The sequence below is a fragment of the Oryctolagus cuniculus genome, chromosome 1 (assembly GCF_964237555.1).
Source record: "Oryctolagus cuniculus chromosome 1, mOryCun1.1, whole genome shotgun sequence".
Classification (NCBI taxonomy): domain Eukaryota; kingdom Metazoa; phylum Chordata; class Mammalia; order Lagomorpha; family Leporidae; genus Oryctolagus; species Oryctolagus cuniculus.
Genome location: NC_091432.1, coordinates 17,291,388 through 17,309,534, shown reverse-complemented (window position 1 = coordinate 17,309,534; position 18,147 = coordinate 17,291,388). Strand labels below are relative to the sequence as shown.

At 37.5% G+C, this 18,147-nt stretch overlaps 1 pseudogene; it reads left to right on the top strand.

Annotated features, from left to right (window-relative positions):
- The first annotated feature begins 16,175 nt into the window (after window positions 1-16,175).
- LOC138845923 (olfactory receptor 4A15-like) lies at window positions 16,176-17,287 on the top strand (annotated as a pseudogene).
- Window positions 17,288-18,147: the final 860 nt, after the last annotated feature.

Sequence of the window (18,147 nt, the reverse complement as noted above, 5' to 3'; positions counted from 1 at the left end):
TTTCCTCTTTTGAAAATTGTCGCTCCCTTGCCTGCAAAGGAACAACACTGTTCGCAGCTTAGCGTTCTTCAGTAGACTTTTAATGAGAAAATAACAGTGACAGAGAAAGAATGAAGGGAGGAGAGTGGACAGAAAAGCCCCCTCCTTCCTCAGCACACAGCTTATATACAAAATCCGGCCAATTGCAAGCGGGCTCAAGTCCATGCACAGAAGACTCCAATCCGCTGTCTGTTCACGCAGTGTGCACGCGTCCTCGGGCCAATCAGATGAGGTGTCACGCAGCAGGCAGACTCACCGCGCGGTCCTCGGCGCCATCTTGTTGTTTACAACATTCTCAGCTCCTCTGGAAAGTCCCGACCGTGGGAAAGCATTGCCCTAACCGAAACTAGCAACATCTGCCTTGTGATAAAGACATAGCAACAGCTATCAGACTGACCTTGACATGGGGGCTCCATGGCTAGGCATCCCATGGAGCCCCACAGAAAATTGTCTGTCGAGGTCCTTGGCCCATCTCTTAAGTGGGTTGTTTGTTTTGTTGTTGTGGAGTTTCTTGATCTCTTTGAGGATTCTGGTTATTAATCCTTTATAGGTTGCATAGTTTGCAAATATTTCTTCCCATTCTGTTGGTTGCCTCTTCACTCGCCTGTTTCTTTTGCAGTACAGAAACTTCTCAATTTGATGCATCCCAATAGTTAATTTTGGCTTTGACTGCCTGCACCTCCAGGGTCTTTTCCAAGAAGTCTTTGCCGGTGCCAATATCTTGCAGGGTTTCTCCAATATACTCTAATATTTGATGGTGTTGGGTCGTAGATTTAGGTCTTTAATCCACGTTGAGTGGATTTTTGTGTAAGGTGTAAGTTAGGGGTCTTGCTTCATGATTCTGCACGTGGAAATCCAGTTTTCCCAGCACCATTTATTGAATAGACTGTCCTTGCTCCAGGAATTAGTTTTAGATCCTTGATCAAATATAAGTTGGCTGTAGATGTTTGGGTTGATTTCTGCTGTTTCTATTCTGTTCCATTGGTCTATCCATCTGTTTCTGTACCAGTTCCATCCTGTTTTGACTACAACTGCCCTGTAGTATTCCTGAAGTCTGGTATTGTGATGCCTCCAGCTTTGTTTTTGTTGTACAAGTTTGCTTTAGCTATTTGAGGTCTCTTGTGCCTCCATATGAATTTCAGTATCATTTTTCCAGAGCTGAGAAGAATGCCTTTGGTATTTTGATTGGTATCACATTGAATCTAAAATTGCTTTTGGGAGAATGGACGTTTTGATGATATTGATTCTTCCAATCCATGAGCATGGAAGATTTTTCCATTTTTTTTATCCTCTTCTATTTCTTTCTTTAAGATTTTGTAATTCTCATTGTAGAGGTCTTTAACGTCCTTGGTTAAGTTTATTCCAAGGTAATTGATTATTTTGTATCTATTGTGAATGGGATTGATATTAGTAGTTCTTTCTCAGCCATGGCATTGCCTATGTATACAAAGGCTGTTGATTTTTGTGCATTGATTTTATACCCTGCTACTTTGCCAAAATCTTCTATGAGTTCCAATAACCTCTTAGTAGAGTTCTTTGGGTCCCCAAAATAAGAATCATATCATCTGCAAAGAGGGATAGTTTGAGTTCTTCTTTCCCAATTTGTATTGCTTTAATTTCTTTTTCTTGCCTGATGGCTCTGGCTAAAACTTCCAGAACTATGTTGAATAGCAGTGGTGAGAGTGGGCATCCCAGATCTCAGTGGAAATGCTTCCAACTTTTCCCCATTCAATAGGATGCTGGCCGTGGGATTTTCATGAATTGCTTTGATTATATTGAGGAATGTTCCATCTATAACCAATTTGCTTAGAGTTTTCATCATGAAAGGGTGTTGAATTTTATAGAATTCTTTCTCTGCATCTATTGAGAAAATCATATGGTTTTTCTTCTGTAGTTTATTAATGTGGTGTATCACATTGATTGATTTGGAAAAATTGAACCATCCCTGCATACCAGGGATAAATCCCACTTGGTCTGGGTGGTTGATCTTTCTGATGCGTTGTTGTATTCTATTGGCGAGAATTTTATTGAGGATTTTTGCTTCTATGTTCATCAGGGATGATAGGACTAAGGGTCAAAGGGATCACATAAACAAGATTAGTGTCTGAAATACTAACTGATAGAATAAAAAAGGGAGAGAACGATCCAACATGAGAAGCAGGATACACAGCAGACTCATAGAATTGCAGATGTCCTAAACTGCCTCAGAATCAGCCCTTATGGCATTTGGATCTGGCTGAAAAGCCCATGAGAGTATTTCAGGCATAGAAGGCCAAGACATTCTGTCAAAAAAAAAAAAAATGACCTAAGTGAAAGATCTCTGTGAGTGAGAACCCAGTGGATCTCATGTTATGTCACATAAATTTGTATTCCCTAAAACTTATGTTCAACTTAGTTATAGACCTGAAATTACTAGTGTTATGTAAATTTTATGTTGTTTTGCAATTTTATGGAAAAAGCAAAATTTTTCTCAGTCAGCAGCCATCTTGGAACTTTACAAATCAGATTAAATTGGTTACATTGTAATATGAGACATCAATTATGCTTTGTAAAAGTTCATGTTTCTAACTGAAAGAAATTATTTTGTAAGTAGAATGTTGCCATGTTTATTTTTATAGAAAATTGTATTCCCCCCTAAAGCTTCCAGTAGTGTATAACAGTTCTAGTACTCTTCATCTTTGTCTGGTATTGTGAGATGTTTGACATTTTTGTGTGAATATAATGGATGTGAGCCTTTGAGTTCTTCAGTGATTCCATTGGCAAACCTTACTGCTACTGAACATTACCTTATTCTAATATGTTTGTTGGACATTCATTTTTTTTCAACATTCTAGGAAATGTATATTTATGTATTTGCAGCAGTTTTCAAGGACAACCTCTTACCATTATTATTAGTTTCCTGGAGTTCTTTAGAAATCCTCTGTGCTAACTCTTTATTTTTTATGTGTATCAGAAAGTCTTCTTCATTTTTTATGCTATTATCTCATTAGATTGGTATGTTTCTTTTTTAATCTTGATTTTTTTTAACTTTTATTTAATGAATGTAAATTTCCAAAGTACGACTTATGGATTACAATGGCTTCCCCCCCATACCGTCCCTCCCACCCACAACCCTCCCTTTATCCACTCCCTCTCCCCTTCCATTCACATCAAGATTCATTTTCGATTATCTTAATATACAGAAGATCAGCTTAGTATACATTAAGTAAGGATTTCAACAGTTTGCTCCCACAGAGAAACATAAAGTGAAAAATAATAGATGACTTTCTTTAAATGATGATGAAATCAGATCAGATCTATTGTCATGTTTAATCCCAGTGAGAGTCAAGTTGGGAATTGATAATTTCTTTCTTTTTTTTTTTTTTTTTTTTTTTTACAGAAGATCAGTTTAGTATGCATTAAGTAAAGATTTCAACAGTTTGCACCCCCATAGAAACACAAAGTGAAATATATTGTTTGAGTACTCATTATAGCATTAAATCTCAATGCACAGCACATTAAGGACAGAGATCCTACATGAGGAGTAAGTGCACAGTGACTCCTGTTGTTGACTTTACCAATTGACACTCCTGTCTATGGCATCAGTAATCTCCCTATGCTCTAGTCATGAGTTTCCAAGGCTATGGAAGCCCTCTGAGTTCTCCGACTCTTATCTATGCAACAGATAAAGGGATAATAACCAGAATCTACAAAGAGATCAAGAAACTCCACAAAAACAAAGCCAACAACCCACTTAAGAGATGGGCCAAGAACTTCAATAGACATTTTACAAAAGAGGAAATCCAAATGGCCAACAGAAACATGAAAAAATGTTCAAGGTCATTAGCAATCAGGGAAATGCAAATCAAAACCACAGTGAGGTTTCACCTCACCCCAGTTAGAATGGCTCACATGCAGAAATCTACCAACAACAGATGCTGGCGAGGATGTGGGGAAAAAGGGACACTAACCCACTCTTGGTGGGAATGCAAACTGGTCAAGCCACTATGAAAGTCAGTCTGGAGATTCCTCAGAAACCTGAAGGTAACCCTACAGTTCGACCCAGCCATCCCACTCCTTGGAATTTACCCAAAGGAATTTAAATTGGCAAACAAAAAAGCGGTCTGCACCCTAATGTTTATTGCAGCTCAATTCACAATAGCTAAGACCTGGAACCAACCTAAATGCCCATCAACGGTAGACTGGATAAAGAAATTATGGGATATGTACTCTTTAGAATACTATACCGCAGTAAGAAACAACGAAATCCAGTCATTTGCAACAAAATGGAGGAATCTGGAACACATCATGCTGAATGAAATAAGCCAGTCCCAAAGGGACAAATACCATATGTTCGCCCTGATCGGTGACAACTGACTGAACACCAAAAAGGAAACCTGTTGAAGTGAAATGGACACTATGGGAAACGGTGACTTGATCAGCATAGCCCTGACTGTTAATGAACAACTTAATACATTATCCCTCTTAGTAGTTTTTTTTGTCTGTTCTACTTAATATGACTGGTTTAATTCTGTAATTATCACACAGTTATTCTTAAGTGTTGAAAATTAACTGAAATGTGATCCCTGTTAAACATAAGAGTGGGAATAAGAGAGGGAAGAGATGTATAATTTGGGACATGCTCAAGCTGACTTGCCCCAAATGGTAGAGTTAGAAACATACCAGGGGATTCCAATTCAATCCCATCAAGGTGGCATGTACCAATGCCATCTCACTATTCCAAGTGATCAATTTCAGTTCACAATTTATCATAATGAAAGGACTAAGATTCAGAGGGAGCACATAAACAAGTCTAGTACCTGCTAACACTAACTGATAGAATAAATAAAGGGGAGAGTGATCCAACATGGGAAGTGAGATACTCAGCAGACTCATAGAATGGCAGATGTCCTAAATAGCACTCTGGCCTCAGAATCAGTCCTAAGGGCATTCGGATCTGGCTGAAAAGCCCATGAGAGTATTTCAGGCATGGAAAGCCAAGACATTCTGGCAAAAGATCTCTGTGAGTGAGATCCCAGTGGAAAGAACAGGTCTTCAAAGGAGGAGGTACCTTTCTCTGAAGGGAGGAGAGAACCTCCACTTTGACTATGACCTTGTCTAAACAAGAGTCGGAGAACTTAATCTTGATTTTTACAATCCTTTAAATATGATTTATAAATTGACATAAAATTTTACCTATTTATGATGTACAAAATGATACATTGAAATATGTATATATGCTGGAATGTTAAAATTGACAGTTTACATGTGTTATTACTTCACATTGTTATAATTTATTTCTTGAAAAATCACAATCTACACTTGTAGCTATTTTAAAGAATATAATACATTGTTGTTAAATAAAATCAACTACTAAAATTAAGTACTAAAATAAACAACTAAAATTAACTACTTGTTAACTGAAATTTTGTGTCTTTTGTCCAATGTCTCACCAACACCTTCCTTCCAGTCCTTGGCGACTACCATTCTAGATTCCATATATAAGTGAAATCATGTGGCAATTGCTTTATGTGCCAGGCTAATTTCATTTAGCATAATGTCCTTGCACTTCATCTAAGGATGATATTGAAATGAATTTCCCCCTTTGCTCGTTCAAAAATTTTTTAAAAAAATTATTTTCTTTGAAAGGCAGAGAAACAGTGAGCTAGAGATAGAGAAGGCTAAAGATTTTCTTTCCCCTGCTTCAACAGCTGGCCAGGCCGAAGGCAGGAGCCAGAGACAACTCAGGTCCATGAGCGACTGGCAGAGTTCCAGGTACATGAGCCATCACCTGCTGCCTCCCAGGCTGCAAATTATCAAGAAACTGCAATAGAAGTGGATCTGAGACTCAAACTTAAGCACTCCAATATAGGGTACAGGCATCCAAAGGACTGTCTCACCTTCTGTGCCAAACACCTGACTCTTGTTCAAAAGACTAAATTTGTGCCACTGAATATATGCTACACATTTTCTTTCTACATTCATCTGTTGATGGACACTGAGTTTGACTCCATATTTTGGCTATTGTGAATGATGCAGATCTACAGAAGTGCAGATATCTTTCTGCATACTCATTTCATGTTTTCTGGATATATATATATATGTATATGTGTGTGTGTATATATATATATATATATATCCTCCTGATCCTCCTCCTTCTTTTCTCTTCTCTCTCTCTCTCTCTCTCTCTCTCTTTCTCTTTCTCTATCCTTTCATTGTTGTAATAACCATTCAGACAAGTCATTAGTTACTGTGTTACTATGGTTTTTAAAATTAGTTTGTGGCAAGCATTGTTGCACAGCAGGATAAACCACTGCACTGCTTGTGATGTCCATATCTGATATTGAAATCCTGGGATTAAGTCCCCTCTACTCTGCTTCTGAGTCAATTTCCTGATGACACATGTTCTGGTAGGTAGCAAATGATTGGTCAATTAATTGAGCTCCTGCAACACAAGTGGAATTCTGGGATGGAGTTTCAATCTCTTGACTTTGGCCTGATATATCCCTGGCTGTTGCTGTTGCAGGCCTTTGTGAAGTGAACCAGTAGGGAGAAGATTCTCTCTCTCTCTCTCTCTCTCTCTCTCTCTCTCTCATCCTGGCCTCTGCCTGGCGCAGCCCTGCCTGGCTGTTGTTGCCATCGGGGAAGTAAACCAGTGGATGGAAGATCTTTTTCTGTCTCTAACTCTGTAACTCTTTCATATAAATGAATATATTTAATAAAATTAATTGACAATAAATGAAAAGATATGTTTAAGGGTCAGTTCTGTTCCACTGATTCACTTTTTGAATCTTATGTGAGTATTGCACTATCACACAACATGAAACTTTAGTCTTACTTTTTTCTTCACGTCTGTTACAGGAACAAGACATTTTCTTGCAGAAACAGAGATTTGTCAAACTGAATAACTGTCATACAATATTATTACCAACATGTATGTCCATACTCAGATAATAGACTCTATATGTATTTGATGGAGTGTAGCCCAAGATCAAATCCAAGATCATGCATTGAATTGAGGTTGTTATGACTCTCCAGTTTATTTAACCTGGAAAAGTACTTCAGCTCCTTCATTGAATTTTTATTACAGTAACATTTTGAGGAGTATCTCCTGGTGGATTTGTTGAACATATCTTGATGAAAACCTGATGATTCTTTTAGTATGAACTAAAGTAAAGCTTAAATGGTGGGTATGGTATAACATGACACATTTTTGTCTGTCTCTAATTACTGATTGAATTAAAGGCACAGATGCCCAGCCTGTTGATCTTGATTTGGACATCTTCGAGGTCATTTCCACATCAGAATTTCCTATTAGCTTTTGATGCATTCACATCAGTTTCTCTGTGTCCACAGCAAATCCTACTGCTCTTTCACATGCGTTGCTCATTAGGACACACACCAATAAACCATCTGCATATGGAGCTCTGTCAGGAATGATTTTATCTGCAACTGAACACACAACATTTTTAAAAATTTTTCATTTCTTCTAGATTCTTTTGGAGGGGTCTTCAGTTGAAATGTTCTGTCTTTCACTTTCTGATTTCTTCCTGCTGTAACTATCTATGTATGGAGCGTTACTGAGCTTTGTATTCCATTCATTTTGAAAGTTCAAAGTAAGGCTTTTAGAAAGACGAAGTGAGTCAAAGGCTTTTGGTATCTCAAGGTTTTTAGTTTGTAAATATTCTTTGTTATTTTCATCATAGCCAAGTATTTCTGTAATAATTTGAGGAGAAAGAGAGAAAGAGAGATACGCTCCCATCTTCTGGGTCATGCCCCAAATGCCCACAATGGCCAGAGCTGTGAAGCAAAAACAATCCAGCTCTCCCATGTGAGTGCAAATAACCCTAATTAATTGAACCATCATCGCTGATCCCCAGAGTCTTCAATGGAAGGCACCTAGGAACCTATAATCAGCAGCTAGAAATGGGAACCAGATGCAGTTTCTCTGACAGAGGAGGGAAGAGTCTTTAAGACCAGGCCAAGTGTGTACTCCCAATAAAGATTTTTCAAAATGAAGAAAGAGTGCTAACAGTATCTGTAGAGTTGATCATTTATCTTTATTTTTCAGAACCTTGAATAATCTCTTCTTGCTTTCTTCTTTCCTTTACCATCAAGTCTTCCAAGAGAACCTTCCATTTCTACTCATCTATATTCCCTAGGAAGTGATCTCTCTATGAGCATGCAGTCTCGAGTTGGATTCTGTCCCTGTACTCAGTGCTCTGACTTGTCAGCTATCTTTCTCTCATGCTTTTAAAACCAGCATGATTTACTCTTTTGTGCATGGTTCTGGTTGTGCTGCACCCCTGTGGGCTTTCTGCTTCTCTCTCCTACTCTAGTATCTCCAAGCTTCCTGCATTCTCCTCTCCACCTTCAGTCATCAGCTGCAGAGTTCTCTGCTGGGATTTGATGCTTATTTCTCTGTTTAGAGATAATCCAAAGTTTACAGTTTCCCTAATATCTTAGTGTGGCTGAATGTGTTAGCTTTGCATCATGTTTTAATACCTGTTGCATTGTATTATATTGTTCTTTGGAAGATATTTAGAGTGGCTTAATCTTAAGGAGTGGCTCTGTATGAAAATAGCTGAATATCAAGAGTGAAATACTTATGGATTTAATTATTTTTGTCTTCTATTACATATTACAGGTCTAGTTACTTGTTTCTGCATTTGTTTTTGACAGATAGTTAGAGAGAGAGAGAGAGAGAGAGAGAGAGAGAGAATGGTCTTCCTCTGTTGGTTCACTCCCCAAATGGCCACTATGGCCTGCGTTGTGCGGATCAGAAGCCAGGAGCCAGGTGCTTGCTCCTGGTCTCCCATGCAGGTTTAGGGCCCCAAGCATTTGGGCCATCCTCCGCTGCCCTCCCGGGCCACAGCAGAGAGCTGGACTGCAAGAGGAGCAACCAGAACAAGAACCTGGTACCCATATGGGATGCTGGCACTGCAGGCGGAGGATTAACCTAGTGAGCCACGGCGCCAGCCCCTACAAACATTGTTATCTTCTAAATAAAACATTTGAATTACATTTGATTTGATATCTGAGTTGGATTATGAATTTTATAAGTTGATTAGAAATGATCTTGTGCCTGTCTCATTAAATAAGTTGACCACATGCAAAAACTGAGGCTTTTCTTTTATTCTAGCACTTTCTTGGATTTGAGAACTTAAATATATGCAAATTAATTAAATCAAATAATTCTGTTCTTAAATCCTTGTGTCTTCACTGTTAATAAGTAACCATCTCTTTGTTGTTAGGTTATTCGTTTTTCATTAATTGTCCTGAAGGATTGTCCTGGAGAAGGCTCTGGAAATATAGAATGTTCTAGAAGGATAATGAGGATGGTCTCAGTTCTCTGGGACATGATTCCTCAGAGAATTTAATTTGGAAGAAGCAGTCTTGGGGACGAACGGTTTGAACAACTCAGTGAAGCACTTTATTATTCATTGTTGGCTAAGTGCCCAGTCATAGCGTCCCTTATCTGGGAGAAGAATTCTCTTCTGGGTATTAATGTTACTGTCAAGATATTTAAAAAAAGCCATTACCTGACTAGACATGAGCCATATTAAAGCAGTCATGTAGGCTTTAAAAGATCCCAGAAACACATTATTTAGTACCATACGCCATTGACTAAAAATACTATAATAGTTTTATTCAATTAATTTTCTCAGGAATCATAATACCCAAAATTTTAATCTGTTTGACTCTTGATGTATGTTATCAATGCCAGCTCTCAAATTTGATGATTTGCAAACACATCAACTGTTTATTCATGAAGGCAGCTATGGACCATCCCATAGTCTAGACTAAAATCTTTTTGAAATTGTAGATCTTCATGCTCTGCATTGACAAAACATGATGTATCCCTGTGTGAAAAAGCATTTATATCCTCAGAGATTGCAAATGCTCTTATCTTTTCTTTGCAGTCTACCTTGGTGATGTCAATTCTGACTTCTCTTCATTCAACTTTTGGAAGCTAAGAAAAGAATGCATAAGAGTGGACTGGAAAAGATGAAATAGAAACTTCAGGTAAAACATTTACAAAAACTCTCTGCTGCTGTTATAATAGGTAAGATGGGCTTAATTAGAAAGAGTTATGTTTTAAAGATGCACAATTTATTATTTGCTTTCGTATGTTTGATGATGAAACATGTAAGATTATGTTAGCATGTGTATTTTCTCTATTTTACAGAATGTCATTATAATAAATATAATGACTATAATATTCTGATAAATAATTTTGTGATAAACACATACCAATACACATTTTGTACAGTACAATGTAGCAACTAGATTGTTTTACATAATTTAGAAAAACCAACAATCTGTAGCTATGCCAATTGAAGCCAGAATCCAGGAGCTAGGAGCTTCCTCCGGGTCTCCCAGGTGTGGCAGGAGCTCAAGTTACATGGGAAAGTAGAGTTGATAAATATTTGTAATTTATGTAGGATTTGTTATAGGCAAGATCATTTTTTGTGATCTTTATTACCTTACCAATTTAATTCTTAAAAACCATGCTTCATATTTGATGCTGTTATCTAATAATACAAATGAGGGTGATTAATTTGTACAAGGTCACATAGTTGACAAATACCGATTGTGAGGCACAAATATGTGGAACCTGATCTCTCAAAAGCTACACAAGCTTATGTATCCCAGGCCATCCTTGCCAATTACAGCAGAAAACAAGACAAAACTGAAAAGGACTCTCTGAGAAAGGCAATCCACTCTCTCTGATTATTGTTTTTCTGTATTTGTTCCAAAAGCATTTTCAAACATATGCATGTTACAGTACCATATTTCCAATACTAGAAAGGGGCCGGCGCTGTGATGCAGTGGGTAAAACCCCTGGCCTGAAATGTCGGCATCCCATATGGGCACCGGTTCTAGTCTTGGCTGCTCCTCTTCTAATCCAGCTCTCTGCTTTGGCCTGGAATAGGAGTGGAGGATGGCCCAAGTCCTTGGGCCCCTGTATCCACGTGGAAGACCCTGAAGAAGCTCCTGCCTCTTGGCATTGGATCAGTGCTGCTCTGGCTGTTGCAACCATCTGGGGAGTGAACCAGTGGATGGAAGACCTCACGCTCTGTCTCTACCTCTCTCTGTAGCTGTCTTTCAAATAAATAAAATAAATCTAAAAAAAGAAATCTATTTGGAAAAATGCTATTTTTAAAATACTGTTCTTTCTCTAGGGATTGATTTTAGAACTTTTGTAAAAAAAAAAATGTTAGTTGTGGATACCTGGGTAAATTTCCCAGGTTTTTTCTGCTCCAATGGGACATGTCAATTTTGGGACTGGTACCAGAATGTTTTGATTATAACTGCTCCGAAGGATGACTTGAAATCTGGTATTGTGATGCCTCTGGCTTTGATTTTGTTGTTTAAGAATACTTTATCTATTTGTGATCTCTTGTTTTTCCATATGAGTTTTGGATCTTTTGTTCAGAATGTCATCGGTATTTTTCTTGCTATTGAATTGAATCTGTTAATTGATTTGAGTGATATGGACATTTTGATAGTATTAATTCTTCTAATCCAAGAACATGGAAGATTTTTCTATTTTTTGGTGTCATCTATTTCTATTTTTATTATTTTGTTATTTTCATTTTAGAGATCTTAAACCTCAGACATGACACTCTTTGTGTATACAAACAAAGGCTATTGATTTTTGTGTGTTGATTTTATAACCTACTATTTTATCAAATTCACTTGTAAGTTACAATAGTCTCCCAGTAGAATCTTTTGGTTTCCTTATATATAGAATCATGTCATAAGCAAACAGGGATAACTTGACTTCTTCCTTTCCAATTTGTATCTCTTTGCTTTTTTTTTCTTGCTTAATGGCTCTGTCCAAAATATTCAGGACTGTATTAAATAGCAGTGATGAAGTGAGAATCCTTGCCTGGTTTGGGATCTTAATGGAAATGCTACCAATTTTTCCCCGTTCAGTATGGTGCTGGTTGTGGGTTTCTCACCGATTGCACTGAGTTTGGTAAGGACAGTTTCTTCCATACCCAGTTTGCTTAAGGATTTCATCATGAAAGGATTTTGTATTTTATGAAACACATTCTCTGCATCTATTGAGACAATTAATTTTTTTTTTTTTTGACAGGCAGAGTTAAACAGTGAAAGAGAGAGACAGAGAGAAAGGTCTTCCTTCCGTTGGTTCATTCCCCAAATGTCCGCCACGGCCAGCAAACTGTGCCGATCCGAAGCCAGGAGCCAGGTGCTTCCTCCTGGTCTCGCATGATAGCGCAGGGCCCAAGCACTTGGGCCATCCTCCACTGCCTCCCTGGGCCACAGAAGAGAGCTGGACTGGAAGATGAGCAACCGAGACAGAATCCAGCGCCCCGACTGGGACTAGAACCCTGGGTGCCGGCACTGCAGACAGAAGATTAGCCAAGTGAGCCATGGTGCCGGCCAATTAAATGCTTTTTATTCTTCCATTTGGTAATGTGATATAAGACATTTATTAATTTGTTTGTTGAACCATTTCTGCCTGCTAAGGATAAATCCCACATGGTGTGGGTGAATTATCATTCTGATGTTTTGTTGGATTCTATTAGATAGTACATTGTTGATGATTTTTGCTTATATGTTCAACAGGGAAATTGATCCATAGTTTCTTTTTTTTAAAGATTTATTTATTTATTGGAAAGTCAGAGTTACACAGAGAGAGGAAAGTCAGAGAGAGTGAGAGGTCTTCCCTCTGATGGTTCACACCCCAGATGGACGTAACAGCTGGAGCTACGCTGATCCAAAGCCAGGAGCCAGAGGCTTCCTCTGGATCTCCCACACAGGTATAGGGGCCCAAGGACCTGGGCCATCCTTTACTGCTTTCCAAGGCCAAAGCAGAGAGCTGGATTGGAAGAGGAGCAGCTGGGACTAGAACCTGAACCATATGGGATGCCGGCGCATCAGGCCAGGGTGTTAACCCTGTTGCGCCACAGTGCTGGCTCCTGATCTATCGTTTGTCACATCTTTTTCTGTTTTGGGAATTAAAGTGATGCTGGCCTCATAGAAAGGATCTGGGAGGATTTCTTCCCTTTAAATGGATTTGAATCCTTGAAAAATAATTGGAATTATTTCTCCTTAAAGTTTTGGTAGTATTCAACAGTCAAGCCATTCAGTATTGGACTTTTCTTATTGTGAGGATCATTATTACTGATTCAGCCTTTGTCTTGGTTATTGGTCTATTTAGGTTTTCATTTTTATTTATTTATTTTACAGATAGAGTAAAAGACAGTGAGAGAGTGACAGAGAGAATGATCCTCCCTCCGGTGGTTCACCCCCAAAATGGCCACCATAGCTGGTGCTGTGCCGATCCAAACCCAGGAACCAGGTGATCCCTCTTGGTCTCCCATTTGGGTGCAGGACCCAAGCACTAAGGTCATGCTCCACTGCCCTCCCGGGCTACAGCAGAGAGCTGGACTGGAAGAGGAACAACCAGGACCAGAACCTGGCACCCATACAGGATGCTGGCGCCGAAGGTGGAGGATTAACCAAGTGAACCACAGTGCCGGCGCCTGCTGTATTTAGGTTTTCTATGTTTTCATCATTCATTTTTGTAGATTGTATGTGTCAAGAATCTATTTTTTCTAGATTTTTTTCAACTTATTGGCATATAGCTGTTTGTAGTAATGCCTGATGATTCTTTTTTGTTTCTGTTGTAACCATTGTAACAGCTCCCTTTCATCTCTGATATTATTAATCTGGATTTTATACCTTTTTTGGGTAGTTGGCCCGATTTTGATTGGTGTTATGATTGTGTTTTCTTAAATTAAATTTTATTTATTTATTCTCTAATTTTATGTTTATTTTATCCTAAATATAGGTTTTGTTTGTTCCTGCCTTTGAATATTTTCCTTGATGCTTTTCCAATTTCTTGATGTAGGCACTAACTGCTATAATCTTCCTGCTTAAAAGAGCTTTTGCTGTAGCTCATAAATTTTGATACATTGTGTTGTCATCTTCATTCATTTCTTGGAATTTTTAAAATTTTTCTTTGATTTTTTTCTATGATCCACTGTTCATTCAGAGGCATGTTGTTCAATCTCGATTGTCTGTATGTTTTTCTAGAGTTTCTTAACTGGTTAATTTCCAGGTTCATTCCCTTGAGGTCAGAAAAGATACATAGTATGATCTCAATTTTTTTTTTGAAAAAATTACTTGCTTTATGGTCTAGCATATGGTTTGTCCTAGAGAAAGCTCCCTCTCCTGTTGAAAAGAATATGTATTTTGTAGCTGTGTGATGAAATTTTTTGTAGATATCAATTACATGTGTTTGGCCCACATGTATAATTAGCTCTAATGCTTCTTTGTTGATTTTTTGTCTAGTTGATATTTCCAGTGATGAAAGTAGGGTGTTGAATTCTCCCTATATCATTGTATTGGAGCCTATGTCTACTTTTATATGCATTAATATTTGTTTTAAATGACCAGCCCCTGGTATTGTGTTCATATGTATTTACCGCAGTCACATCTTCCTGTTGAATTGATCCCTTGAACATTATATAATGCCTTTTTCTCTTTTAACAGGTTTTGTGTTAAAATCTGTTTTCACTGATATTAGAATGGCTGCACCTGCTTGTTTTTGCTAGCACATGCTAACTCAGGCTGATCAACACAAAAATTATTTCTCAGCCAAAATGTTATATTATTTAGGATAAACTTGTTTCAATGAAACAATCTGGAAGCCCGTGATTAGGACAGACCATAAAATTTCTAATAAGGAATAAAAGGCAAGACATGATTTTCTCAATGACTGAGCCTGAGTCAACTAATATTCTGATTGTGAGTATAGAATTCTTTCTAATGTATGAAAATTCTGCTTAAAGCCTTTATTTTTAGATTCTAAATTTACCCAGGGTTAGTCATAATCAGTTACAGGCAAATTTACAAAATAGAAAAAAAAAGTCTACACAGTGCTTTCTGCATTGATTTATGCATTTTGTCCCTAGTAACCTAATTGTGATTCAGTATTGTTTTTTTTTTGTGTGTGTATGTGTGTGTGTTTGTGTGGATGTGTGTTGTCAAAAACCCATATTGCTTATACTGACTGCCAGCTGGGGATAATTTAGTAGTTTATCTTTTCTCAGTAGCTCTCGGATGAGCTTTGAAATTAAATTTAATATAATAAAATTTAGTGAGCATTTAATGAACACTAACTGCAGGCCTGTTTCCTTAATTGCTGTGACTGTGTTGTTTTTAGAGTCTAGGAGCTCATAGTGAAGTGTCCCAGAAAGGCAAATATCTGTACATTAGCCTATAATTTTTGTTGCATATATCAGATATTATTTTATATAACTATGTAAATAAAGATGAGGTTGTTTTCATGGAAGATTCCAAAAAACCAAAAAAGCCTTCAAAAAACAAAATGATGAATGATGCCAAAAAGGCCATTTTGGCAAGCGATATTTTGAAAAAAAAAAAAAAGCTTTCTATTTTTTTAAATAGGAAAATATAGTTCATTGAATTTGCTTAGAGCTGTTCATATGAAAAAAACTAAGTAGATAACAGCAACATCATCATCATCATTTAAAATGTTTATTTTTTAAAAAATTAGTCAACATGTTATTCTTGCAAATTTTTATGGAGTACAGTGCACTCCTTAATATATATTTAATAATACATATTTATAGATATATGCAAATACATTGCATAAACTAATAAACCAGTCACCTAGCCTTTATGTTTTCTTTTTGTTTTGAGCCTAACAAATCCTCTCTTTCAGCTTTTTATGCAGTATATATCATGTGTTATTCCACCATACTGTGGACCACTAGAAGTATTTTCTATCTGATGGTATTTTGGAATGTGGTATTCAATCTCTATTTTTCCCTCCCACAAAACCCTTCCAGATCTCTATAAACCACTTCTAATTTCAAAACAATCACTTTTTTCAGACATCCAAATGTAAGAGAGTACTTGTGATATTTGTCATTCTGTGTCTGGCTTATAACACATGAAATAATGATATTCAGTTACATGCTTTTTTGCTGGAAATCCTGACATTAAGAAAGCTACAATCTTGATGAGTATAGATCTTTTCTCAGATCTAGACAACCCACTTAAATCTACCAGCTAGAATATGAAAGTCTCATTATTTTGATAGAAATAAGAAATCTGTGAAAATGCATACAGTACTTATGGGAGGAGACTCTAAGCCCTAATATCTAACGAGCTACTCTCTGTGAGGCTCCAGAGTGGAATTGTTATGGAGTAAGGCACTACATTTTTGACATAGAGTTGTGATCCTCTCAGGCTTATTGTTGTTCTCTTTGCAGGCTTTGATACCCGAGCTCAACACCTTCAGAACAATACATGGAAAATAGGAACAATGTGACTGAGTTTATCCTTCTGGGGCTCACGCAGAACCCAGAGGGGCAGAAAGTTCTATTTGTTATGTTTCTACTCATCTATGTTGTGACAGTTATGGGAAATCTTCTCATTGTGGTGACAATTATGTTCAGCCAGTCTCTGGGATCCCCCATGTACCTGTTCCTGGCTAATTTATCCTTTATGGATACTGTCTACTCTACAGCCATTGCTCCCAAAATGATTGTAGACTTGTTCTATGAGAAGAACCATTTCTTTCCAGGCATGTATGACTCAGGTTTTTCTAGTTCATTTATTTGCAGGTGCTGAAGTCATTCTTTTGGTGGAGATGGCCTATGACAGATATGTGGCCATCTGCAGACCTCTTCACTATCTGACCATCATGAATCGGCGTGTGTGTGTTCTCATGCTGCTGGTGGCCTGGACTGTAGGGCTCTTCCACTCATTGGTTCAATTTCTCTTTGTTTATCAGCTTCCTTACTGTGGCCCCAATGTCATTGATAACTTCGTATGTGATATGTATCCCTTGTTGAAACTTGCTTGCACTGATACCTACCTCATTGGACTTTGTATGATAGCTAATGGAGGCGCAATTTGCTCTGTCACCTTCTTCATTCTCTTAGTTTCCTATGGGGTCATATTACACTCCCTTAAATCTCATGGATTGGAAAGGAAACACAAAGCTCTCTACACCTGTGCATCCCACATCACTGTGGTTATTTTATTTTTTGTCCCTTGTATCTTTCTCTATGCTAGGCCCAGTTTGAACCTCCCCATTGATAAATACATAACTGTGGTTTTAACTTTCATAACCCCCATGTTGAACCCTTTCATCTATACTCTGAGGAATGCAGAAATGAAAAATGCTATGAGGAAACTTTGGAGTAAAAAAGTAACCACAGTGGGTAGCAGGCTGTATGTCACTCATGGAACATGATATTCAGTCCTCACAGAAACCAGAAAGACTCACTGTCCATGACTACAGCTTTATTAGCAATCCCTCTGGTTACAGTGCCTAATATTCTGATGCAGCCATATGAATTAATGTTTCTCTAAATGGGATATGTTATTTCCTTTAGAACCCAAGAGAACTGCATGGGATCAATATCTTCTATGTGCAATTTTGTGTGAAAAATGTTTGGTGAAAAAAACTTTTGGTTTATTTTCGAAAAGTTCTTTAAGTTTCTTTCTTTATAAAATTTTAATTTATTTTTAATTGGCAAATAATCCTTGTAAATCCTTAAGTGATTCAATGTGATGCTTTGATCCATGTATATTTTATAGTAAATCACTTAAGCTAATTAAGATATTCATAACCAAAGTGATTAACCTTTCTTTCAAAAAGTTTTATATCATTTATTTGAAAGGCAGAGTGAAAGAGAGAGAGAGAGGTAGAGGCAGATAGAAAAAGAGATTTTTCCATCTGCTCGTTCATTTCTCAAAGATTTGGCCAGTTTGAAGTCAGATTCTGGAACTCCATCTCAGTCACATATGTGGGTGGCAAGGACTTAAATACTGGGCCATCTTCCTGCATTTTCCCAAGTGCATTAGCAGGGAGCTGAATTGGAAGGAGAACAGATACAACTCCACCTGATGCTTGATATGGCGTGCTGGTATTGCAAGTTTTGGCTTTGTCTTTTGTGCCAAATTAGCCCCAAACTTTTTATCGTCTTTTTATTGGTGAGGATGTGCAAAATCTATTCCTGTTTTGAGGCATGGTGCCCATCTTGCATATGAAATAAATATAACTCAGTAGAAATAGTCCTAGAAATTGATATCTTAAATTTTAAATTTTAA